The 14616-nt window shown below is 47.2% G+C and overlaps 1 long non-coding RNA gene across 1 annotated transcript; it reads right to left on the minus strand.

Annotated features, from left to right (window-relative positions):
• Positions 1 to 12286: 12286 nt before the first annotated feature.
• Positions 12287 to 14402, minus strand: LOC127342756 (uncharacterized). Its single transcript, XR_007876864.1, has 2 exons — positions 13247 to 14402; positions 12287 to 13159 (listed from the first exon to the last, which is right to left on the minus strand). It is a non-coding gene; the product is annotated as an uncharacterized lncRNA (long non-coding RNA).
• Between the last annotated feature and the right edge of the window lie 214 nt (positions 14403 to 14616).

Consider the following 14616-nt stretch of genomic DNA (forward strand, 5'->3'; position numbering starts at 1 on the left):
CAAGAGGATCTTGGAGCTCCTTCATGTGGATCTCTTTGGTCCCGTTACTCATGCAAGTCTTGGTGCGAAGAAACATTGCTTGGTGATTGTCGATGACTACTCAAGATACACTTGGGTCTACTTTCTCAAGACGAAAGATGAGACTCAACAAATATTCATTGACTTTGCTACCGAGGTGCAACGCCAACACAACCTCCTCATTATGGCAATAAGAAGTGACAACGGCTCCGAGTTCAAGAACTACACACTCAATGATTTTCTTAGTGATGAGGGGATTCGTCATCAATATTCCACTGCTTACACCCCTCAACAAAATGGTGTTGCGGAGAGGAAGAACCGGACTCTTATGGATATGGCAAGGTCTATGATGGCGGAGTATAAATCCCGCTATAACTTTTGGGCCGAAGCCATCTCCACCGCTTGTCACTCCTCCAACCGGCTCTATCTCCGCAAGGGCTTGAACAAGACTCCATATGAAATACTCACCGGGAACAAGCCTAATATCTCATACTTCAAGGTGTTCGGGTGTAAGTGTTTCTACAAAATCAAAGGAGTTCGTTTATCTAAATTCGCTCCTAAAGCTTTGGAGGGTATATTTGTTGGTTACGGTGCCGAGTCTCACACTTATAGAATCTTTGATATAGCCTCCGGGATTATCATTGAATCTTGTAGTGTGAGGTTCGAAGAAAATGATGGCTCCCAAGTGGGGCAAGTTGATGTTTGTGCAGGTGATGAAATACCTCAAGATGCCATAGTAAGAATGGGTGTGGGATTTTTCCGCCCCATTGAGGGACACGGTGTGGCGTCTCGGGAAGGACTATGCTCTACCACGGTGGAGCCCTCATCTTCTCAACATCAACAAACCCCATAAAGTGAAGCAAATGATGCACCAACCCAAGAACAAGAACAAAACCCTCCCTCTAGTGTGCAAGATCAAGGACAAGATCAAGGGCAAGATCAAGGACAAGATCAAGGACAAGATCAAAGTCAAGATCAACCAAGAATTCATGATGGTTCCGACGAGTATCCATTTGATATTTGCTCCGCACCAAATGATGTCCAAGATCAAGCACATGATGTTGAGCACCCACAAGAAATTGTAGTTGCTCAAGTTGAAGGTCAAGACGGGGACCCAAAAGATCAAGTTGATCAAGTGATACCTCCAAGGCCAAGAAGAACCAAGGAGGAGATCGAGGCCCGTCGTCTAGCAAGAAGAGAAAGGAACCTTGAGCTTCGTGATCACACTCATGATAAGGTTCTTGGTGATATAAGGGCAAAGGTTTCCACAAGAAGGCAATTGGCTAATTTTAGCAACCATCATGCTTATATCTCCTTAGTGGAACCCAAGAAAGTATTTGAGGCCCTTGAAGATTCGGATTGGATGGAAGCTATGCACGAAGAACTCAACAACTTCAAGCGCAACAAAGTGTGGACCTTAGTAGAGAAGCCAAAGGAGTGCCGCAATGTTATTGGCACTAAATGGATATTCAAGAATAAGCAAGATGAGTTTGGCAATGTTGCGAGGAACAAGGCAAGATTGTTGGCTCAAGGGTTCTCTCAAGTTGAGGGAATTGACTTTGGAGAAACCTATGCTCCCGTGGCTCGCCTTGAGTCCATCCGTATCCTTCTTGCTTATGCATCGCATCATAACTTTAAGTTACAACAAATGGATGTGAAAAGTGCATTTCTTAATGGTCCTTTGCATGAAGAGGTTTATGTTAAGCAACCCCCGGGGTTCGAGGATCTCAACTTCCCTAACCATGTCTACAAGCTCGATAAAGCTCTTTATGGTCTCAAACAAGCTCCTAGAGCTTGGTATGAGCACCTTAAGGAATTATTGGTAGACCGTGGGTTTGATGTTGGGCTAATCGATCCCACTCTTTTTACTAAGAGGGTCAATGGGGAGCTTTTCGTTTGCCAATTATATGTTGATGATATTATCTTTGGCTCTACTAACAAAGCTTTCAATGATGAATTCTCAAAGCTTATGACCGATAGGTTTGAGATGTCTATGATGGGAGAGATGAAGTTCTTCCTTGGTTTTGAGATCAAGCAATTGAGAGGAGGAACCTTCATCAACCAAGCAAAATATCTCCAAGACATGCTCAAGAGGTTCAAGATGACCGAGATGAAAGGTGTTGCCACTCCTATGGTTACCAAATGTCATCTTGCACTTGATCCCAATGGTAAAGAGGTGGATCAAAAGGTATATCGCTCCATGATTGGATCCTTGCTTTACCTTTGTGCATCTAGACCGGACATAGTGTTGAGTGTTGGTGTGTGTGCAAGGTATCAAGCTTCTCCTAAGGAGAGCCACATGATAGCTCTCAAGAGAATCTTTCGATATTTGGTTGATACCCCAAGATATGGTATTTGGTACCCCAAAGGCTCAAGTTTTATTCTCAATGGGTACACCGATGCGGATTGGGCGGGAGACAAGGATGATAGGAAATCAACCTCCGGGCTTGCCAATTTCTTGGTAGGTCCTTGGAGTGTTGGTCATCTAAGAAGCAAAATTGTATATCTCTCTCCACCGCCGAAGCCGAATATGTTGCCGCCGCAAGTGGATGCACTCAATTGTTATGGATGAGGCAAACTTTAAAGGAATACGGTGTCATTTGTGACAAAGTGCCTCTATTATGTGACAATGAAAGTGCTATCAAGATTGCCTATAATCCAGTGCAACATTCAAGAACGAAGCATATTGAGATCCGGAATCATTTCATTAGGGATCATGTTGCCCGTGGTGATATTGAGCTCATCTATGTTCCTACCAAAGATCAACTTGCCGATATATTCACGAAGCCTCTTGATGAAGCAAGGTTCACTTATTTGAGGAATGAGCTAAATATCATTGATTCAAGGAGTATAGCTTGACCATCTTGCAAACACACCTTCGTCTCAAAACTTTATTTGGTTTAGATGTGGGCATGGAGATAGGGGGAGTGCGGTTTAAATTATTGAGCTATCCCTCCCCCCATAATGCCAACATTAAAGATTTCATTCTCGTTATATCATATGTTGATATGTGAGCTTAAATGATGAGTATTGGTTTGGACCCAAGATATATCTTCGCGGTGCCATATCATAACACTCATATATGGTGGCCTAGGCCACCGCACTCTTCTTCGTGAAGAGTTGGAGTTGTTTGGATTTTCATTGGATTTTATTGACATCTCCTTGTTTATGGGAAATCACTCATTTTTGGCCTTCATTTGCATTATTTGCAAAAATGAGTGATCATGTACCATCTCACAGTTTGGCGTATCTGTCCTAAGCCTATCTCATCTAAGACATATCCTTCACCTTCTCCAAGTGCACCTTTGTTCGTGTCAAAATCCTGTTTTTGGGCACAGTTTCCTGTTCCACCGGAAGTTTCGGTCGTTTCGATCGGTACTTCCGGCTGGTATCCTTTGCGCCTGTTCAGCCCATTGCTCGTCCAGCAGTGTGAAGCCTGCGAGACCGAAAGTTCCGGCTCCAACGAGCGGAACTTCCGGCCTTAAGTGGCCACTATATAACTGGGCCGAACGGGTTGGCAGTTCTATCCTCCTCACTTTTCCCCTTTCCAAGATCTATTTGGTGGTGCTCCTCCCCTGTGACGGCTGCTGCTCCTCCGGCCGGATCTCCCTCCTCCGGCGTTCCCCGCCGGATCGTCTCCGTGGATCGGCATCCTCTCCCTCTTCTCCTCCATGGCTCCCCCCGGTTTGTGCCCTCTCCCTCTCTATGTGTGGGTAGACCTCACTAGATGAAATATAGGGCATACTCTAGGCAAAGCTATGGTAGAAAACCTCTAGATGCGTTTCCTCTACTAGATCGTGCTTAGGATGTCGTGGTAATGCGGTTCACTTAGCCATTGGCTCAGATCTGGTGAGAAACTGCCGCTGTTTTCGAACAGCCGGAAGTTCCGGCCCCTCACGCCGGAACTTCCGCCCCGGGGCGGAACTTCCGCCGGTTCTCACCGGAACTTCCGGTCTGGCGATTTTTGCTGCTGTTACCCAATATCCTGTGCATGCTCTGGTTTTTGGCCTCCTAGCTTATGTGCACTCATTCATCATTCCTATCATATTGATTCCTTTACCAGGTGGTTCCAAGAAGAGAGGCAAGGATCATGTGGATGAGGTTGAGGAAGAACTTGAGCAAACCCGACCATCCAAGCTCACCGCCGCCAAAGAAGCTGCAGTGCTCGAGAGGCTCAAGTCACCGGCTGTTCGTGGGAAGAACATACATATATCCGTGAAGGGCATGCAATATAATGAGTACAAGGAGCTCCGTGACATGAACCCTTACCTCACCCCTCGGAACAATAGGGTTGGGGATAAGCGGTTCCACAACAAGACCCAAGAGGAGATATTCTATGAGATCTACATACCATTCAAGAAGGGGGTAGCCCCTCAACATGCTATTGATACCGGGAAGATGGCCGCTAATAAGTACTTTGAAGAAGCCTATGCCATGTGTGGAGAGTTTGGGCTCTATCCCATTATGGAGCTCAACAAGGACTATGATGTTGGGTTGATTCAACAATTCTATGCCACCGTCCACTTTGAGCAAGATGAAGCAAGAACATTTCGGTGGATGACTCATGAGAGGCTCCTTGAGTCTAACTTGGCAAAGTTTGGAGCCGCCCTTGGATACCCTCGCTACCCGGGTGTTGATGCAAATGGTTGGAGGTGCCATGATAGTTCATGGGCTCAAACAAGGGAAGTCTTGGAGAACCTCTACATCCCCGGTTGGGGTGTACCGGGCAAGAGTGCGGATCTTCTCCCTACTTGGGATATTATGCTTAGAGTCTACCGGGAAACCATTGGACCAAATGGTGGCAACCTTGATGAGCTACATCTTTATGAAGTGGATCTAATGGCAAACTCTTTTGCTAAGAAGGGCACCGGTGAGAAGCTTGATGTGATGGACTACATCTATCATGAGATGTGGTCATGTGTGATGGAGAAGAAGCTTCCCGCCTTTGCTCCGTACATTATGAAGCTCATTGAGGACACTTGGGTTGATACTTGCAATGCTAGACTCGTTCAATCCATTCCACTCACTCTCACATCCCATGAAGTGAAGTCATTGAGGGCCAAGCGCCACAACTCTCCTCTTGAAGATGTTAACCCCATGGATGAGAAGCCACCTAGCTGGGCTTCCAAGCTAGCACGCCGCATGAGACAGATCTTTTGCCTCACCTCTGCAGTCAACCAACGTCAGTATCAGCAGCATGTTGAAGCCAAGAAGTCAAGGGTTCGTCAGAAGAGCATCATGAGGGCACTTGAGGTGGAAGTATCTCCCCCCGGATCCGAGGAGAATGTCACTCCGGAAGCTGAGTGGGTCTCTCGTTATGGTGTCCCTCTTCCTCCGGATGGCCTTGAGATCGAGTCTCCTCCTCACACTCCTCCCTACCCCGGCGCTTCATCGAACCTCCCTCCCGGCTGGGCTAACGCCGACCCTTGGGGCGCGTAGATTCTCCTTTTCCTTTTTGGTGCTTTGGTGCCAAAGGGGGAGAGTGAGACCTTATTAGGTTGCTCTTCGGTGGGTATTTGCATGGGGGAGTCACAAGCTCGTGTTGGCTTTGGTTTTTATTGCTTGTGATTCTATTTATCTTTATGGTGTCGAACTTTGTCTTAGCTATTTGGTTTGTAAACTCTATCTATGTGCTTGGAACCTTATTTGTGTATGGTAAACTCCGTATGTGAGTCTTCCATGGTTATCTATGTGTGCATGATCTTATTATCCATATGCTTATCACTATGTTGTATTGCTAACCCTTGGAAGACGGATGCAAGATATAGGGGGAGCTTCTTATGTACCATTGCTCATATCTAGGGGGAGCTCCTCTATATCTCTCACATTGTTGTTTACATTATCCATTCCTTGCAAATACTTGTGTTGTCATCAAACACCAAAAAGGGGGAGATTGAAAGAACATTTCCCGCCCTTTTGGGTTTTGTGTGTTTGATGTCAACACTATGTATATTTTTATGTGTGTTGATGTAGACAGGTACAAGCTATCAAAAATTATGTTGGATCGGTGAATTGCTTTAGCTGTTCTGAAGTTCTGCAGTTTTTCTGTGACTGGCGGAAGTTCCGGCCCCAGCAGGCGGAAGTTCCGCCCTGGCTTATTCAGCAGAAGCTCCTCAGCGCAGTTTGGCCACAGCTCCTTTCTTCCTGACCGGAAGTTCCGGTGAAGTTGGCCGGAAGTTCCGCCCAGCGGAACTTCCGCCCAACTTCCGGACAGTTCCGGAATTCCGAGTTTGTGGCTCAGTATAGTCCAGTAAGGTTTTCGCAAGTTTCCGGAACTTGGCCGGAACTTGGCCGGAACTTCCGGTCACCGGAAGTTCCGCCCAAGTTCCGCCCCTTCTTTTGTTTTGCAGGAATCTTATCGAAGGCGGAAGTTCCGGCCCGAACGGCCGGTACTTCCGGTGGAAGCCGGAACTTCCGGCCATCCTGGCCGGAACTTCCGGTGTAAGTGAAATTCGTCCCCAACGGTCAGATCTGAAAGCTCCACCCATATAAATAGCTTTCTTCTCCAAAGGGACAAGTTGCTCAATCATTGCAAGAAAAATCTGTCAAGCTTCACCACCATTAGAGCCACCTCAAGAATACAAGATTTGCAAGATCTCCTTCCTCCCCCAACCAAAGCTCTTGATCTTTGGAGATTTGAAGGAGAAGACACCGATCTACATCCTCACCGAAGCGTTCTTCATTTCCCCCTCTCTTGTTTGAGGGATCTCATGCTAGTGTTCCTATTTGGTTCCCTAGTTGATTTGTGTTGATGTATTGTTGTTGATTGTTGTGTTGTAACAGATTTGGGAGCCTCCAATTTGGTTGTGGATGTGTGCCCCAAGAACCTTGTAAATGCCCGGTTTCCGCCTCGAGGAAATCCCTTAGTGGAAGTGGTCTAGGCCTTCGTGGCGTTGCTCACCGGAGATTTGAGTGAAGCCTTCGTGGCTGTTGGTTTGGCTTTCGTAGCAACCACACTCCTCCAAACGTAGACGTACCTTCTTGCAAAGGAAGGGAACTACGGGAATCATCTCCGTGTCATCGCGTGCTCCACTCTCGGTTACCTCTATCCTATTCTATCTCTTATATTGCCTAGCTATATCTTGCCTAGTTGTTAGCCTTGTCATATAGGTAAATTCACTTAGTTGCATATCTAGAGAATTTACCTTTTGTGTCAAGCCTAAATTGAAAAAGAACTAAAAATTGGTTAGCACCTATTCACCCCCCCCCCCCCGTCTAGGTGCGGCATACGATCCTTTCAGTTACTTGACCATATCAAATACAACCTCTTGTATACAACTTATTCTCGGATAAGTTGCGTACTTGTCACTAATATTCATTATATAAACCCTCTTATTGTGGTTGTCATCAATTACCAAAATGGGGGAGATTGTAAGGGTACATTGCCCCTATGTGTGGTTTTGGTAATTAATGACAACCCCTATGGACTAATGTTTTCATTGAGTTTATATGAAGGAATACTCCATAGGTACTACTTGCTCTCCATGTGTTGGATTCAAGTATGGATGCCATGAAGATAAAGGTATACCTTGTGTATTGGCATCAAGATCATCGGCATGAATATATATATGTGATATGATCAAGAAGAAGAAACGTAAGATGGAGTTCTTATGTGGAACTCAATATTAGCCATGCTCTATCTTATGTGAGTATGAGAAGATACAAGGTTGAGTTGGGCAAGTTCAAGATGAGCATCTCAAGTGAATCACATTCTTGAAGCTTGCCATCCATTTTGTGATAATGGACTAGTGAAGATGTGCATCAATGGAGCTTTCCCATCATAGTGTATGGGGGAGCATTTGTGAGTCTTCACGAAGCAACATTGGTCAAGTAAGGTATTCCGGCTTGAGTGAGGCTTGAAGAGTTATCATCAAGATCAAGCGGGATGCGCAAGGCAAAGGTATGGCCTTGCTAGGTTTTCCTTTTACCGGTCTCAAGGTGGATGTTGGGAGACCGGATTATAGGATAGATAGCCGCACTATTAAGAGGGGCTTTCGGTTGAGTAACTTGATCACATCGTCTTAGGGAGCTCAATCCTTTGCATACTTTGCATATCCTTATTGCCTCTTGTTGTTTCTCTATGTGAGGTTCTTGAGCTTGTTGCTAGCTTTACAACAAGCCCAAGTTCATCGAAAACGGAGTTCGCATGCATCTTCTATTGCGTTTTCGAGGTTGGGTGATTTTACCGGTTATTCATGATATAAGGTTCTACCCTTTTATATTCATGATAAAATCCCCTCCTACAGTTTCTTGAGTTTGCACTTTCTATTGGATGGCATTTGTTATTATCTTTCCAACGAAATTTGTTTCATGTCAATCGGAGTTCGGGAGCAATAGTTATTAAAGAAAAGGTAAAAGAAGAAAAAGAAAAAGAAAAGAAAAAAGGGGACGGCTGCCGGTTGCCGCCCGGCCTGCCGAGCCGCACGCCGGCCCACCCGGTACGCACCGGGCGCCAACCGGACCGGGCGGCCACCGGCCCACGCGCCGGCCAGCCCAGCCTTCCTCCGGTCCAACCGGAAGCCGCACCGGGCCGCCTCTCCGCCTTCAGCCCGTCACGCGGCTCGGCGCGCGCGCCGCGCGGCTCGTGACCGGCCTTGGGCCAGGTCCACGACCGGGCCGCCCTGCTGCTCCTCCGGTCCAGCCAGGATCCGCACTGGGCCGCGTCCACGCGCCAAGGCCCACGCGGCATGGCCTCTCCCCCGCGCGGCCTGAAGCATTTTGCCGCCTGTGCGCGTCATCTGCCCGCCCGGTTGCTGGGCCGGTCGGACCGGGCAGGCCGCCGGCCTCCCCAGCCCAGGCTCCGGTCAACCGGCCTGGCAGCCGGCCTGGGCACTTTTTAGCCCGATTTTAATGCGATTTTCACCCTGCTTTTTCCCCAACGGTTATTTTTCTCCTTAGACTATAAATAGCCCTTCTTCCACCTTGAACAACAACTTCTTCCCCTTTCTCTCACCTCCATTGTTGCATTTGAAGAAGTTGCTCTCTCCCTTGATTCCTCCAACCATTCTTGCTCATACTTGAGGATTTGAGAGAGGAGATCTAGATCTACACTTCCACCAAACCATTTCTTCTCTAAGTGAGGGAATCTCTTGGGATCTAGATGTTGGAGTCTTTGGTTGACTTTCCCCCTTGTTCTTCCTCTCCAATCTCATCCTAGCATTCGTTGCTTTGGTGGGATTTGAGTGTGAAGGACTTGAACACCTCCGGTGTTCTTGCTTTGCATCATTGCATAGTGTTGAGCTCTCCACCACGATTTGTTCGAGTGAGAGACCGTGAGCTTGTTACTCTTGGAGGGTGACCTCCTAGTTGGCTTGGTTGGTGTCCCGGTGATCTCTTCGTGGAAGATTGTGAAGGGACCCGGGCTTCTCCTTCGTGGAGCTTGTGAAGTGGTTGTGGAGCTTGCCATCTCCAGAGCGGAGGAAAAGCTAACCATAAGGAAAGGGCCATTATCCTTCGTGGGTGTGGTTCGGAGAATAGGGTGAGCCTTCGTGGTGCGGGGAATCCTTCGTGGGACCTCCACTCCTCCAAACGTGACGTACCTTGTTGCAAAGCAAGGGAACACGGGAATACATCCTCGTCTCCGCGTGCCTCGGTTATTTCTATACCCGAGCTCTCTTTCCTTGTGATAGCCATCGTGCTTGAAGTACATATATCTTGCTATCACTGGTGCTACATATATCTTGTGCCTATCTTGCTTAGCTCTAGTTGCTATTGTTACACTTAGTTGAGCTTAGCATATTTAGGGTTTGTGCTTGTAAACTAAACGATAGTTTAATTCCGCATTCTTACAAGACAAATCCGCAAGAGTTTGTAATTGCCTATTCACCCCCCCCCCCCCCTCTAGGCGACATCTCGATCTTTCAAGTATGACATCTCTATATCTTTGTTGAAAACCTTTTTGAAAACAAGTTTCTTTTGAAGACTAATAGGTAAGGGTGACCCATTTTTCCTTCCCGGCCATCTCATATGGCCAAAACAACTTTTCCAACTTTCCACCGTACCTCCCAGATACTTTTCCACCAGTCCCACTGGTATCCTTTTCCAAACCCTTTGGAAAAACTCTTTTATAAAACAAAATCCTTCTTTGATACTCCGCACCGCCTTTCCCACGTCCATAACCGCGGACACGGCTATTCGAATAGATTTACACTCTGCAGAGGTTGTACACTTTTCCCACAAGATCCGATAAATCCGCCGGGATCATCCCTGGTTCACCAAGCGTCAAAACGCGAGGTTCGGATAACCGATCGCAGCTTTTCGCTTGCTCGCCTTAGCCTAAGACATGCCGCCTAGAGTTGTACCTCCCAACACCAGAGTCCGAGGGGTCGTTTACCCAGGAGTAGCAAATTCCCCGACCAGCTCGACCCTCCGGAATGTCGCGACCAACTGCGGGGCATTATTCAATGGGAGCTCATAGGTTGTACCCCTGCCATCTGAAAAGAAGGAAAGGCGTCCCAGTACGTCGGGAAGGCCCGGTCGATAGGTGTCCATGCTCGGACTACCCCTTACATTTGCATGACCCAGACTAAGGCGAGACAAACTACTACGCTACGCCTCGTCCCACTAAAGGGTAATGTGGTTGTACTGGCTAGGTCCGGTTGTGTACGCAGTCAACAAAGATTTTTGAAAACAAAAGTTCCTCATTTTTCCTTCAGCACCATCTTTCTCAAAACCTTTTCATAAAAATTTCCACTTGGGCAGGGTTGCTCCATTCCAAGGTTTTCAAAGAACTCATTTTCTTTAAAACCTTTTCCCAAATTCCTTTTTCAAAAGGGCTCCCAACCTATAGTCCAATTTCTTCATTGAAAAGAGGCGACAAGGGTGATAAGGTGGTAAGAACCATATCACTAATAGAGGTGTGATCAGTAGGTATCAACGAGGGCTGCACCCTAAGGGTGGATTAATAAAACTCCGGGTGGAGTTAACCACCGACATAATAAATAAAAGATATGCACTTTATAAAACCTGTAATAATGCAAGAGCAAGATATATAGGATCAGAGATGCATCAAGAGGTGGCTTGCCTTGGTTGGCTATTTGTCCGTGGACTTCATCTTCATGAAACATCTGTTCTTCCTTCTTCTTCGAAGTCCTCACCAAGATCCTCTCGTTCTTCTCCGACGGTGATCGCATTCTAACGTCGCAAAAGAAAATAAGAACAATCAATACATAGCTATAGCATCAAACCACACAACAACACATAACAACCAACCACTAAATCAAAGACATTAAACACATCAAATAATAGCACCTAGGGCCAAAATGGTTATTTTGCTAAGAAGGCTCTGCCTCACAACAAATCCCAATCTACATAATCAAAGGTGGCTAATAACCTTTGGAAACCACCAGTAGGGGTCTAGCGCCAGCTTCATTAAAAAGCATTTTAAACAGAAACAACACAACTTCCCTATGGGTAAAATAAGCAACAATACCAAATTAATATTATACTCCAAATCAATGCACATAATTTTTTTTAAAATCACAGAGAGTAAATCTTGACTTTATAAAGCTACGGAAATTGAATTCACTCAATTTGGGTTTTTAAAACAAAAAATATGATTTTTATAAAGCCATATATGACTTAGGGACCAAATAAATGGCCTAAATCTTTCTGTGGCTCACAAAAATACATGCAGCATACCTACAGGAAGGTATTACCATGCTGAACACACATGCTCTGGAATCATTCAAAAATAAGTTTTTAAATATTTTAAATTTTTTTTAATAAGTTAGAAACTAGAGCAATCCATTTTTAAAGCACCCAAACATTAAATCATAAAAAAAACAAGTAATAGGTAACAAGTATACCAACAGATAGGTATTGAAAAATGTGATCCACCAAAAGTGGTTTAGCATTTTTCTGAGCTATAAAATAATTACCACAATTTATATACTGAAAAGGTACTCTGTTTTGGAAAAAAAAATCCCCAGAATTAAAACTGAGGTCACAAAAATAATTCCCTTGTCCTGGACATACCCTAACATGATATCTACCAGATGCACTTGGTTTTGCTGCAAAAACTGTTTTGGTTTCCGAATTAAAAATCACACAAGTCCCTGCTGGACAGATCTAAACATCTAAGCTACACAAAATACAGGAAGCTTACGCTACTGTAAGATATACCAAAATGAAGCTATTCAATAATACAATCCACCAAAATTTGTTTCATACCAAAAAGATCTACGTAACTCTCATAATTAAATAAACCACACAGAAGTAACTTTTCAGAAACAAAAATACCAGTAAATATATATTGCATAAAATCACATGCATGTAAGTATAGGTGATTAAGAATTTTCTTAGGAACAGGTAGGAATTTGAATCATCTCATTTGGATCTATTATGAGTTTTTAATGGATTAAAAGCTAGAGAAGGTCCTGCAGTTATATTTCGAAACAAAAGGAATTTAAAAGGGGCTGGACCAAACGGCCAGATCTGCCGGATTCGGCCACGGGCCGGCCCAGAAGTACGTCCCCACGGGCGTGAGATTGCGGGAACACCACGCCATGCATGGGCTAGGCCACATGCAACCATCGGATCGTCGATCTGCGGCCCTGGCGTTTTCTTCTGCGACGATCGAAACCGGGCGGCGCGGCCGCGATGTGTGTACGACGGAGGAAGGGAGCTCACCGTGGGCTGTCGGATACGAGGAAAACAAGAGAGAAGCGGCGGCGGGCGGAGGTCGCGCGGACGCCGCGGCTTGGACGCACATGAGGCTCACGGGCGGCGGCTCGAAGGTGACACGGCGACGCGTAGGGCGGTGCCGGGAGGACGAGGAGGGTCCGCTCGGCCTCATCTTGCGCGCAGGTGAGATCCCGACCGCCGGACGAAACCGAGGGCGGCGCCGGTCATGGCCAGGTTCACGGGCTACGGGCGGAGCTTGATGGCGACGGCGACCTGGACGAGTTGGCAGGGTTCCTGGGCGTCGGCGCGAACGAGGACGCGTTCCGCGTCGGGAACAGCAGCAGCCGGGACGGAGCTCAACAACGGCGACCATCGGGAGCCTGGTCTCGACGAAGGGAACACGACGGACGGCGGGGAGATCTGTGGCTGCTCGCGGCGCTCGACGGGGACGGCGCGGGCGAGGCTGCCGTTGCCGTGAACCGCCGGAGGTTACCGGAAACAACAGGCGCATCACCTCCTGGATAAAAAGGAGAGGGAAAAATCAGGTACGACGGAGTGAGAGGGAGTCAGAGAGATAGGGTGAAAGGGAAGGAATGAGCAGCACCCTCGTCAACGACGAGTTGCAGAACCGCGAGGCGAGCTCCATCTTGGTGTCCTCCATTGGCTCGAGAGGAAGAAGAAACATGGCAGGGATCCGCCTCGGCTTGCTTTTGGGAGGTGCGGAGAGGTGAGAGGGGAGTGAGTAAGTGTGGACAGGTTTTGGGGATCATAGAAGCTGCTCGGGTCGGTTTTATGGGGGGCAGGAGATGGTGCACGGTGAGCCGCGGCCAGGGCGGGGTTGGCGTCGTCCACGGCCTGCCACTGGCCAGGAGAGGCGGTGGAGGAGCGTCTGCTCACGCTGTACAGCGTTTTGGATTGGGGTGGCTGTCCGAGGGCGTTTGGAAAAGGAAACGCAGGGAGTGGTCGCGGGACGGCGTGCGGCCGTGCTCGACGTGCACTGACCGGGATGAGTGGCTGCGCAGGGGACGAGAATAAATGGGCACGAGAGAGATGAGGAGCGCGCCAGCGAGGCAATGCATGGTGCACGGGGTCAGTGGCGAAGGGACAGGTCGAAGGAGGACCGGTCTGCTGGGAAAGAGGACGACGAGCGAACGCACACCACGTGCTCGACGCAGCGTCGGCATCTCAGAGCACGCCGAAACCCACCGCAAGGAACCAGACAAAAGCAAGGAGAGGGTCAGGGTTCGATCATGTTCGAAAAATAGGCGTTGATGGCGCAGTGGCTCGGTCAGAAAATCTCGTCTTAAAAATTGGGACATGTCATTGGCCTCTATGGCAAAATGAGAGAGGGAGGGAGGCAGGGCTAGTTACTAGGGGTTTCTAGACTAGCTGGACGGGGTGGGAGAGGTGCAGCAGCTCATCTCCTTTACTGGAGAGAGGGGATGGAGACGTTGCAGCGAGGCTTGGTCCAAGAATCTAGTGAAATATTTTCTTTCACGCATACACTTATCTCTTTCTTCATCTCCAAACACTATCAAACAAGATGGGTACTGTAGAAGAGCTAAGGGTGTCGACCAGAAGGGGGGTGCAGGTGAGAGAGAGATCAATGCATGCCCCAAAGGTGTACCAAGATGAGAGAGAGATGGAGGGAGTAGGCGGGCACACATGCATTGCAATTGCATGGCCGGCCCTTCTTCAAGGGCATGCATAAAAAGGCCAAGAGGAGAGCTTTTGACTCACATGCACGTTACCATGCACTAGTGTTGGTGATGGAGAGGTCAAAGTGATGGCTTGGTGGTGATAAAAAAAAAGAGAAAGAATAAAGCACAAGGGTATTGTTTTTTTAACATCATAAGTGAATTTGTCAAAATTGAGAGAAAATTCATCTGAAGGAAAATACTATTTGAAAATTTTAAAGGAGGTAAGATGCTATTTTGAAATAAAAATTTGTCTACTTGCGTATCAAAGGCTAGT

This window comes from Lolium perenne, chromosome 3 (genome assembly GCF_019359855.2).
Source record: "Lolium perenne isolate Kyuss_39 chromosome 3, Kyuss_2.0, whole genome shotgun sequence".
Taxonomy (NCBI): Eukaryota; Viridiplantae; Streptophyta; class Magnoliopsida; order Poales; family Poaceae; genus Lolium; species Lolium perenne.